The 12804-nt window shown below is 39.1% G+C and overlaps 1 long non-coding RNA gene across 1 annotated transcript; it reads right to left on the bottom strand.

The window, feature by feature from the left end:
- Nucleotides 1-12374: 12374 nt before the first annotated feature.
- On the bottom strand, nucleotides 12375-12765 carry LOC110926181. The gene is made up of 2 exons (XR_002585024.2): nucleotides 12681-12765; nucleotides 12375-12546 (listed from the first exon to the last, which is right to left on the bottom strand). It is a non-coding gene; the product is annotated as an uncharacterized LOC110926181 (long non-coding RNA).
- Nucleotides 12766-12804: the final 39 nt, after the last annotated feature.

The following is a 12804-nucleotide window of genomic DNA, read 5'->3' as shown; positions in this document are numbered from 1 at the left end:
AAAGCCCCTCTTTTTGGCTTCCTTTAGCCTCATAACAAGGGCAAAAAGGTAAAATGAGAAAACCCAGGCAGCGTATTGATCAATACGCAGCCTATGTCAAAGGCGGACAATTTTCCCCCCAAATTGAAGTTTGAAAATATAAACATGTTAAATTACTATTTTGCCCCTCTTTTTGGGCTATACGAGGCTAAATATAAGGGCAAAAATGTCATTTTTGGACCTTTAAATACGCTTCGTATGGGTCTCTACGATGCGTATGTAGTTGTCTTCATAATGACCTTTATGCCCTTCTACAGATGCTTCGTATAGGCTAAACAGAAGGGTATAAAGGTCATTGTGATGACATCTTATATACGTATCGTAGAGATCAATACGACGCGTATATAAAGGTGCACAATGACGTTTTTGCCCTTATATTAAGCCTCGTATAGCACTGATAGAAGGGCTAAATCGTAATTTTAGACACCCACATACGCTTCGTATTGGTCACTACGCTGCGTATAGCTTCTGATATAAATCAGGAAAACCCCTACGCAGCGTATGTTCTTCCCCAAATTACAAAAAAAACCCACTACGAACCCCTACGAAGGCGACTACGTATTTCCGACCGTATACACGCGAATTCGAAGTATAATCGAGGTATATACTCAACCTATTTAAGTAATTTTGATTTTTTTGCTATTTTATCCGTAAATTAGGGCTGTATCATAGGTAAATTAGGGTTTACAGTGAATTAGGGGTGTTTGTTTGATGTGTTTGATTAGGGTTTACAGTAAATTAGGGGTGTTTTTTTGATTTGTTTGATTAGGGTTTACAGTGACCATTTTTGTAAATTTATCAAACCTCAGGGACCATTTTTTGTAAACTTATCAAACCTCAGGGACCAATTTTGTAAACACATCAAACCTCAGGGACCATTTTTGTAAATTTATCATCCGTAAGGCGCGTATGGGCCTACGGGCAACGACGGGCTTAGTTTCGACGCCCGTTAGGCCCGTACGCGCCTTACGGACGACGTCGACTAAATAATATTTTTTTTATTATGTAGTCGACGTCGTCCGTAAGGCGCGTACGGGCCTAACGAGCGTCGAAACTAAGTCCGTCGTTGCCCGTTAGGCCCGTACGCGCCTTACGGACGACGTCGACTAAATAATAAAAAAAATATTATTTACTCGACATCGTCCGTAAGGCGCGTACGGGCCTAACGAGCGTCGAAACTAAACCCGTCGTTAAAATTTTAACGACGGGTTTAGTTTCGACGCTCGTTAGGCCCGTACGCGCCTTACGGACGACGTCGACTAAATAATAAAAAAAAATATTATTTAGTCGACGTCGTCCGTAAGGCGCGTACGGGCCTAACGAGCGTCGAAACTAAGTCCGTCGTTGCCCGTTAGGCCCGTACGCGCCTTACGGAGGACGTCGACTAAATAATAAAAAAAATATTCTTTAGTCGACGTCGTACGTAAGGCGCGTACGGGCCTAACGAGCGTCGAAACTAAACCCGTCGTTAAAATTTTAACGACGGGCTTAGTTTCGACGCTCGTTAGGCCCGTACGCGCCTTACGTACGACGTCGACTAAATAATAAAAAAAATATTATTTAGTCGACGTCGTCCGTAAGGCGCGTACGGGCCTAACGAGCGTCGAAACTAAGTCCGTCGTTGCCCGTTAGGCCCGTACGCGCCTTACGGATGATAAATTTACACAAGGGACCATTTTTGTAAATCCTGGAAACACCAGGGACCATTTTTGTAAATTCATCAAACCTCAGGGACCAATTTTGTAAACACATCAAACCTCAGGGACCATTTTTTTAAACATAAACTTAAATTGTTTTTTTTTTTAACGACGTCGGGCCTTACGGGCAACGACGGACTTAGTTTCGACGCTCGTTAGGCCCGTACGCGCCTTACGGACGACGTCGACTAAATAATATTTTTTTTATTATTTAGTCGACGTCGTCCGTAAGGCGCGTACGGGCCTAACGATTGTATCTGGAATACAACAGGTTCTGTGTGAATTTAAAGTTCAGAAGGCTTTATACGCCTCGTATTGACCAATACGCAGCGTATACAAGGTGTCAATATACGCTGCGTATAGGCCAATACGCAGCCTATTAACAGTTACTGCATATATGAATTAAGTTCTATGTTCTAACAGCTCCGGAACGGAGGATAAACTGGTTAAGGCTTTACGGTTCTAAATGATAAGTCACGAGTTCGATTCATGATAAGGGCCGGTTCTTTAAAGAAGACCCCCTTTTATACTGATTTTATATATATTTACATTTTGGTCCCTGGTGTTTCATTTTTTATAAAAATGGTCCCTGAAGTTTCATGAATATACAAAAATGGTCCCTGTTGTTTGATAATTTAGATAAATGGTCCCTGATGATTCCAGGATTTACAATAATGGTCCCTTATGTTTCTGAAATTGACACAAAGTGTCAAATTTTACCAAGTTTATATACGCTTCGTATTGGTCAATACGCAGCGTATAGAAACCTGGCAAAAATTTGACACTTCAAACCTACCAAAATGACCCCAAATGTGCATCAGTTTTCTATACGCTGCGTATTGACCAATACGCAGCGTATAAAGCCTTCTGAACTTTAAATTCACACAGAACCTGTTATATTCCAGAGACACTCGTTAGGCCTGTACGCAGTTACTACATATAAGACGGGCTTAGTTTCGACGCTCGTTAGGCCCGTACGCGCCTTACGGACGACGTCGACTAAATAATAAAAAAATATTATTTAGTCGACGTCGTCCGTAAGGCGCGTACGGGCCTAACGAGCGTCGAAACTAAGTCCGTCGTTGCCCGTTAGGCCCGTACGCGCCTTACGGAGGACGTCGACTAAATAATAAAAAAAATATTATTTAGTCGACGTCGTCCGTAAGGCGCGTACGGGCCTAACGAGCGTCGAAACTAAACCCGTCGTTAAAATTTTAACGACGGGCTTAGTTTCGACGCTCGTTAGGCCCGTACGCGCCTTACGGACGACGTCGACTAAATAATAAAAAAAATATTATTTAGTCGACGTCGTCCGTAAGGCGCGTACGGGCCTAACGAGCGTCGAAACTAAGTCCGTCGTTGCCCGTTAGGCCCGTACGCGCCTTACGGACGACGTCGACTAAATAATAAAAAAATATTATTTAGTCGACGTCGTCCGTAAGGCGCGTACGGGCCTAACGAGCGTCGAAACTATGTCCGTCGTTGCCCGTTAGGCCCGTACGCGCCTTACGGAGGACGTCGACTAAATAATAAAAAAAATATTATTTAGTCGACGTCGTCCGTAAGGCTCGTACGGGCCTAACGAGCGTCGAAACTAAACCCGTCGTTAAAATTTTAACGACGGGCTTAGTTTCGACGCTCGTTAGGCCCGTACGCGCCTTACGGACGACGTTGACTAAATAATAAAAAAAATATTATTTAGTCGACGTCGTCCGTAAGGCGCGTACGGGCCTAACGAGCGTCGAAACTAAGTCCGTCGTTGCCCGTTAGGCCCGTACGCGCCTTACGGAGGACGTCGACTAAATAATAAAAAAAATATTATTTAGTCGACGTCGTCCGTAAGGCGCGTACGGGCCTAACGAGCGTCGAAACTAAACCCGTCGTTAAAATTTTAACGACGGGCTTAGTTTCGACGCTCGTTAGGCCCGTACGCGCCTTACGGACGACGTCGACTAAATAATAAAAAAAATATTATTTAGTCGACGTCGTCCGTAAGGCGCGTACGGGCCTAACGAGCGTTGAAACTAAGTCCGTCGTTGCCCGTTAGGCCCGTACGCGCCTTACGGCTGATAAATTTACAAAAATGGTCCCTGAGGTTTGATGTGTTTACAAAATCGGTCCCTGAGATTTGATGACTTTACAAAAATGGTCCCTGGTGTTTCCAGGATTTACAAAAATGGTCCCTGGTCAATTTCTGAAACACAAGGGACCATTTTTGTAAATCCTGGAAACACCAGGGACCATTTTTGTAAATTCATCAAACCTCAGGGACCAATTTTGTAAACACATCAAACCTCAGGGACCATTTTTTTAAACATAAACTTAAATTGTTTTTTTTTTAACGACGTCGGGCCTTACGGGCAACGACGGACTTAGTTTCGACGCTCGTTAGGCCCGTACGCGCCTTACGGACGACGTCGACTAAATAATATTTTTTTTTATTATTTAGTCGACGTCGTCCGTAAGGCGCGTACGGGCCTAACGAGCGTCGAAACTAAGCCCGTCGTTAAAATTTTAACGACGGGTTTAGTTTCGACGCTCGTTAGGCCCGTACGCGCCTTACGGACGACGTCGACTAAATAATATTTTTTTTATTATTTAGTCGACGTCGTCCGTAAGGCGCGTACGGGCCTAACGGGCAACGACGGACTTAGTTTCGACGCTCGTTAGGCCCGTACGCGCCTTACGGACGACGTCGACTAAATAATATTTTTTTTATTATTTAGTCGACGTCGTCCGTAAGGCGCGTACGGGCCTAACGAGCGTCGAAACTAAGCCCGTCGTTAAAATTTTAACGACGGGTTTAGTTTCGACGCTCGTTAGGCCCGTACGCGCCTTACGGACGACGTCGACTAAATAATATTTTTTTTATTATTTAGTCGACGTCGTCCGTAAGGCGCGTACGGGCCTAACGGGCAACGACGGACTTAGTTTCGACGCTCGTTAGGCCCGTACGCGCCTTACGGACGACGTCGACTAAATAATATTTTTTTTATTATTTAGTCGACGTCGTCCGTAAGGCGCGTACGGGCCTAACGAGCGTCGAAACTAAGTCCGTCGTTGCCCGTAAGGCCCGACGTCGTTAAAAAAAAAACAATTTAAGTTTATGTTTAAAAAAATGGTCCCTGAGGTTTGATGTGTTTACAAAATTGGTCCCTGAGGTTTGATGAATTTACAAAAATGGTCCCTGGTGTTTCCAGGATTTACAAAAATGGTCCCTTGTGTTTCAGAAATTGACCAGGGACCATTTTTGTAAATCCTGGAAACACCAGGGACCATTTTTGTAAAGTCATCAAATCTCAGGGACCGATTTTGTAAACACATCAAACCTCAGGGACCATTTTTGTAAATTTATCAGCCGTAAGGCGCGTACGGGCCTAACGGGCAACGACGGACTTAGTTTCGACGCTCGTTAGGCCCGTACGCGCCTTACGGACGACGTCGACTAAATAATATTTTTTTTATTATTTAGTCGACGTCGTCCGTAAGGCGCGTACGGGCCTAACGGGCAACGACGGACTTAGTTTCGACGCTCGTTAGGCCCGTACGCGCCTTACGGACGACGTCGACTAAATAATATTTTTTTTATTATTTAGTCGACGTCGTCCGTAAGGCGCGTACGGGCCTAACGAGCGTCGAAACTAAGTCCGTCGTTGCCCGTAAGGCCCGACGTCGTTAAAAAAAAAACAATTTAAGTTTATGTTTAAAAAAATGGTCCCTGAGGTTTGATGTGTTTACAAAATTGGTCCCTGAGGTTTGATGAATTTACAAAAATGGTCCCTGGTGTTTCCAGGATTTACAAAAATGGTCCCTTGTGTTTCAGAAATTGACCAGGGACCATTTTTGTAAATCCTGGAAACACCAGGGACCATTTTTGTAAAGTCATCAAATCTCAGGGACCGATTTTGTAAACACATCAAACCTCAGGGACCATTTTTGTAAATTTATCAGCCGTAAGGCGCGTACGGGCCTAACGGGCAACGACGGACTTAGTTTCGACGCTCGTTAGGCCCGTACGCGCCTTACGGACGACGTCGACTAAATAATATTTTTTTTATTATTTAGTCGACGTCGTCCGTAAGGCGCGTACGGGCCTAACGAGCGTCGAAACTAAGCCCGTCGTTAAAATTTTAACGACGGGTTTAGTTTCGACGCTCGTTAGGCCCGTACACGCCTTACGGACGACGTCGACTAAATAATATTTTTTTTATTATTTAGTCGACGTCGTCCGTAAGGCGCGTACGGGCCTAACGGGCAACGACGGACTTAGTTTCGACGCTCGTTAGGCCCGTACGCGCCTTACGGACGACGTCGACTAAATAATATTTTTTTTATTATTTAGTCGACGTCGTCCGTAAGGCGCGTACGGGCCTAACGATTGTATCTGGAATACAACAAGTTCTGTGTGAATTTAAAGTTCAGAAGGCTTTATACGCCTCGTATTGACCAATACGCAGCGTATACAAGGTGTCAGTATACGCTGCGTATAGGCCAATACGCAGCCTATTAGCAGTTACTGCATATATGAATTAAGTTCCATGTTCTAACAGCTCCGGAACGGAGGATAAACTGGTTAAGGCTTTACGGTTCTAAATGATAGGTCACGAGTTCGATTCTTGATAAGGGCCGGTTCTTTAAAGAAGACCCCCTTTTATACTGATTTTATATATATTTACATTTTGGTCCCTGGTGTTTCATTTTTTATAAAAATGGTCCCTGAAGTTTCATGAATATACAAAAATGGTCCCTGTTGTTTCATAATTTAGATAAATGGTCCCTGATGATTCCAGGATTTACAATAATGGTCCCTTATGTTTCTGAAATTGACACAAAATGTTTCCAGGTATGAAGTGTCAAATTTTACCAAGTTTATATACGCTGCGTATTGACCAATACGCAGCGTATAGAAACCTGGCAAACATTTGACACTTCAAACCTACCAAAATGACCCCAAATGTGCATCAGTTTTCTATACGCTGCGTATTGGTCAATACGCAGCGTATAGGGCCCTTGTTTTCTGTGCAATGATTGGTAATCAGGCACTGAGATCTATGGTTTATCTACGCTGCGTATTGGTCAATACGCAGCGTCTAGGGTTAACCTTATAGGCTGCGTATTGACCAATACGCAGCGTAGATAAACCCTAACTTTTGCTAGGGTTTGGTGTGCCAATAGGCACTTTAGTGTGCCAATAGGCACACTCTATGAAAAAGAGTTTCGGACTCCAATGTGACTTGTGGAACACATTATAAATTACCTATATCTTAAAAACAAAGGTCGGTGGTTTTTGCCACCGACCTAAACACACCCCTAAACTTTGAAAAAGAATCACTTTCACCCCTTAATGTTCTGCCTTATTTACTGTATCAGTGTTATTTCCTTTTTGACCCCTTATATTTTGTAACACATTTTTTTTTGGCCCCTTCTATGTGACATTTTCCATTTTGACACCTGTATTTTGTTAACTAAATTTTATAACATCTTAAAAGGCAAAGTCCGTGGATTTTTGTCTTTTAAGTTCTTAACTTTTACATAAATACACATTTAGCCTCTAAACATTTATCTCCTTTCAATTTTCATATATTAGAAGGCCCATTCTATACACACCCCCCCTCCTTCCTGATTACACCCCCCCTTGTGAGAGGAAAACTGTCGGTCCTACGCAGGCCCCACCTGTAAGTATGTGAGAGGAGGGGGGTGAAAAAAGTAAATAGGGGGGGTGTAGAAAGTAGCACCCTATTAGAATTCTAACTCCAATACTTTTACTTTCTAACCCTTTATACTTTTATTTCTTTCACTTCACACTTTCAAACTAAGTAAGTTACGCATTCACTTTTAACTTTTGGTAATTGACAACTTTGATCCGCCAACTTTTTCTACTTAATAACTTGACGTCTCATTTTATTTGAATTGCCTTTACGACTTTAGACCATAGCGCCACACATTATTATACTATTTTTTTTATCTATGTATAAACATGTTAATTTCTAGATTATTTTTACGACTTTACACGATTTTCTAAAATAATGTTACAACTTTACACCACAAGGATCGAGCCATACCTTATATATACATAATGACGTTAATGTCACGAAAGTATCGTGTGTAACAAAGTCAAAAACGTGTAATGTCACATGCGGGCATCATACGTTATTGTCATCATTGTACATTGTAACCACAATACTTATATAGGTTACACTGAGTTTGATCGAATACATCAAACACGTGTTTTATATGGTCAACGCATCACATAATGTGACGTCCGCTATAAACAACTAAGGTGTCGTCAACGTAATGTGTTGCGTATCGCAGTTTTAACGTACCTGTCATCTTAAATTCACGTTTTGACATAATTTTTTTTCTCAAGTGAGTCTGGTAAAAAATAATACGTTTTATACTTATTTTATCTACGTTCGTAAACTGTATTCGAAAGCGAGTTGGGTCAAATATAATACGTTTTCATTCGACGGCGACGTAATATTTTTTAGTAAAGAGTCGGGTTAAATATAAAGTATAAATACGAGTTACTTTAACTTTTGACACCGCCGCAACGCGCGGCGGGTCAAAATCCTAGTCTAAACTGGTTAAACTTAATATTTTATTATTTTGGTCGAAATTTTATGTATTTTATCAATTATAATTATTTTTTTAGTTTAATAGTTTTATGTTTTTAGATATTTATTTATTTTAAAAAATTGTGTTAGATATTATACATTATATTATACATATATTAAAATTTGAATGAAATGAACAGTAACAAAAGTTTTTGTCTTCACCTATAAAAAGAGAGTAACATATTTTCAACATCTACAAACAACAGTGTCGGCGGCAATAGTTGTTGGCCTTTATTGGTTGACATGGGCGGCAAGAGAACAGTGCCAGGCAGCTGCCTGGCACTCCCCTATTGGCCTAATTAATTTATGATTTTATATCCGCTTAAAAGTTACGATTTTGTCATCGGTTTAAAATTATGTATTTGCCCCCAATTCAAAACAAAATGACGCTTTTACTCCCAGCTAAATTTCTCAATTTTGCCCTCGGTTCAAATTTATTACGGTTTTAGCCACAATTTAAAATTACGCATTTGCCCCCAGTTAAAAATAAATTTATGCTTTTACCCCCAGCTAAAATTTACGAATTTCCCCTTGGTTCAAAATTACGATATCACCCTCAATTCAAAATTACGTTTTTGCTCCCAGTGCAAAATAAAAATATGGTTTTCCCTAGTTAAAAATTAGGATTTTACCTTCGGGGAAAAAAAATTGATTTTTCTCCCAAGTAAAAATAAAAATATGACTTTGTCCTTCAGCTAAAAATCGTGTCAAAGAGCTGTTTAACACTTTTTTTACTTTTTCTTTGTAGCAAAACTATGGCAATGTTTTTTAAATTGGTTGAGAATTATTCGGCGATCGCCCCGCAACGCGGGCGGGGCATCACCTAATATAATTTAATTTAGAAAATGGTGAAATGGAAATTTATGTCTATGGAGTTCCTTTTTGGGGTCCCTTTTACAATTTAGGTTTGGAGTGTCACTTACACGCTAAGACCACCCGTAATGGGTGTAGTATTTTTAAAAAAAAGCCACCAAAAAACGCCCAATATCGCCCTACCACCGCTCTCTGGGCGTGATTGGTCAGTTTTTTTGTTTTGGTATGATTTAAAACACGCCTTGCCCCCCATTTGTTTGTCCAATCATCCTCCATCTTCTCATTCTTTATCCAATAAGATTTTTTTGATGGTTTTTGTTTTATTTAATTATATTACATCTCATTTAACATAATTCTCCACATCCCCACTACACCCCTTTTGTAAAAACGCCAATAATGCCACATTGTTGACGGGCTGTCACATGACGCAAAACGCCATAGGGTGGGGCATTATTCACCACAACGACTACGCATGGTGTCTAAGTAGGGCATTATTTGATTTAAGTTGGCTCGGCTCGAGCTCGACTCGATTAGAATTCGAGCTAGCTCGGCTTGGCTCGATCTAGCTCGAACTAACAACGAACAACAAAATTTGCTACTTAAAAAGCCATTAAAATGAATTTCCTCATAGACTAAGGGCCATAATTGCCATTTAATTTAACCATATGGCTAAATATGCAAGTATAAATAGTTAATTCACTTAGTACATTGTCTTTACCTTCTTTTGGAGTAGTTTTTATTTTCTAAGCGATGTGGGACATAAAAATGAAGGATGTAAACCTTATCGAGCTAGCTCACGAGTCGAGCCAGGCCAAGCTCGAGCTCGGCTCGTTCACAACCAAGCCAATTTCGAGTCGAGCTTTCTTCAAGCTTTTTTCGAGTAAGTTTCAAACGAGTAGTGAGCCATGAGTTTTTTGAACACCCATACGTCTAAGAGAGACGTGAGATTTGGTGTTTAGGAATATCAATGAGTTGTTTGTGGGAACACTAGTGCACGCAACCACATGTTTCTTGCTTGTTTGCTTTCGTAAAGTTAAGTGCAACAACTTCATTTAAAAGTAAAAGGAATTCGTAACACAAAGAAAAAAGAATCGTGAAAATCCCCACCTCTATGAAAAAGAACTGTGACACGAATATTTGAATTCAAAGCTTCATTTTCATTTTATTTTCCAAAGACTTTTCAAGCAAACATTTTTTTTACTAATATATGATAAAACTAGTTTTTTTTTAAAAAAAAAAAAAGTAAAATAAGAGTAAATGAGAAAAATCAAATTATCATCTTTCTTAGACTGCTTAGTATGAAATAAAGCCCGTAGCCACATCACCCCAATGGTGCCCCAAGCACAATCTCCTAGGCATCATTGTTGTCTTCGCCAGCCTTTTAGCAGGAACGAGAGGAAGAAAAGGAGGGGCCCACTTGCATAACTAAAGGTTTATTTAGTACCGTGCAAACTAACAATAAGTTCTCAGTTTACATGTTGCTTTTGTAGCGTGATAAAACCTCTGAGAGTTTTATCTCACACGATATATCCTTATAAAGTGTTAGTGGTTGGTTATGTCTTCCTTAATTTGCATTTGAATAATCTCACACGATATATCCTTGTAAAGTGTTGGTGGTTGGTTATGTCTTCCTTAATTTGGATTTGAATAATTAACTAATAACTATATATTAATTTATAACATTTTGTTGCATTATTAGTTGTAATTTTAGTAAAAATGGTTGTACCCACTTGATTTTTTTTGTTGCATTATTAGTTGTAATTTTAGCAAAAATGGTTGTATCCACTTGATTTTTTTTTTGTCTTTAATTTTTATTTTGTCTTTAGTTATTATTTTACTTTTAACCCAAATACTTTAATAATTTTACAACTTAATCACAACATCATTGGTTGTAACATGTGCCTAAGTGGTTGTACCTTAGTCAAATATAGGTTGTAAGTTGTGTTTAAGTGGTTGTACCTTAATCAAATAATAATGGTTTCATTACCTTACCAAATTCAATATGTTTTGTATGTATGTATGGTTGTAAATTGTGCTTAAGTGGTTGTACCCTAATCAAATAATGGTTTCATTATCTTACTATATTCAATTGGTTTGATCCATTCAAAGTTGTGTTGTTTTATTTGTAAATTACTATTATTTATAATAATATACTTAATTTAACCAAAATCTTGTATAAATATAATTTGCAGCATATTGATGCAATGGATGTTGTAATGTATGCATTATGGTTTGTATAGTGGTAATGATATATATTATATATAGATTACGATGAACCTGTCAAACGGGATAAAATAGACGCGGGTTCATCGTAACGCGCGAGTCCTAAATCAACTTAGTTATTTTATTCTATGTTTTACGTTTCGGTTTAGTTTCTTCGCCTTAACACCGCAACTTCAGTGTCGGTGATCGCTGATAGTAGTGTGGCACTAGTGCTCGCCCCCGCCGCAACGCGGGGGGGTGTTTAATACTAGTTAATATATAAAATTTAACATATTACTTTTGGGATAATGTATCTTTATTTATATGAAAAAAAAACAAAAAAAAAATCCAGTAATAACAAGTAATAGTTCAATTCTAAAAATCCAGTAATAACAATAGTTCAATTCTTTAAACGGCAACGTTTCCTGTATCGAGTCAAAACCACATCTCCTCCTAGAAAGAATGTCAACTTTTGCGTATTATTTTAACATAATAGATTTTTATACGTACGTTTTTCCTAGCTTTTTTGTTTCTCGATCAATGCTTTCGAACATACTCTTGTGTTTCCATCAGGGCCGGCTCAACCGTTTCGGAGGCCTAAAGTGAAACAAAATTTTGTGGCCTTTCGACTACATGATAAGGATAACCTTTCGATATTTATTAAAATATCAAAATCCTTACATTATATCGCTAGAAAGCCATCCAACAAGTCTCTTTATTCTCAATTCAATAATGTACCAACTGGTTACGACATCAATTATGTAACTACTTCTTTTCATAAGTCTCATTGTTCTTATTCCTAATATATCATGGCATGTAAACCTGGGCTCTAAAGTAATAAGATTCTGTAATAGGAGGGATTAGCTATTATCTAATCTAGTAGAAGGACAAAGGCTATGTGAAGTCTTCCAGAGTGTAAAAATAAATGCTAATATATAATAAATGTGACCGTGACCCAGAAAAAAAATCATAAAGTATGTCTACACAAAAGATCACAAATTCAAATTGGTAACTGGAATGCTGCTATATTCTTTATTTGTTTGAGGGGATTTTAGGTTTTGACAATATTGATATGCGAGAAAGTTTTAACCGAATACAAGGATTAATGTAATCAAAGATGCTTACCTTCATTGTGGTTTCCATTACAAAAAAGATGCAGCCAGAATGGAATCATTTGATACCTACAACCATAACAATTAATATCGAACAAATGAGTATTACACAAATTCGCAAAATCAACTTCCATTGTAGATGAACAAATCTCAGATTAAAGCATATATATAATAAACTCAATATCAAGAAATAGACGTTATACCTAAAATTGGCGCTGTAATTTCTCTCATTTCCATCTGCATCGCCTAAACCTAGCATCCATCATTCCGTATTTCCCTACAGCGGTTATTATTATTATTTTTTTGTTTGTATGTTATCCCTACGGC

The sequence above is a fragment of the Helianthus annuus genome, chromosome 17 (assembly GCF_002127325.2).
Source record: "Helianthus annuus cultivar XRQ/B chromosome 17, HanXRQr2.0-SUNRISE, whole genome shotgun sequence".
Lineage (NCBI taxonomy): Eukaryota > Viridiplantae > Streptophyta > Magnoliopsida > Asterales > Asteraceae > Helianthus > Helianthus annuus.
Note: the sequence above shows the minus strand (reverse complement) of the source record. Positions and strands in the feature narration are given on the sequence as shown.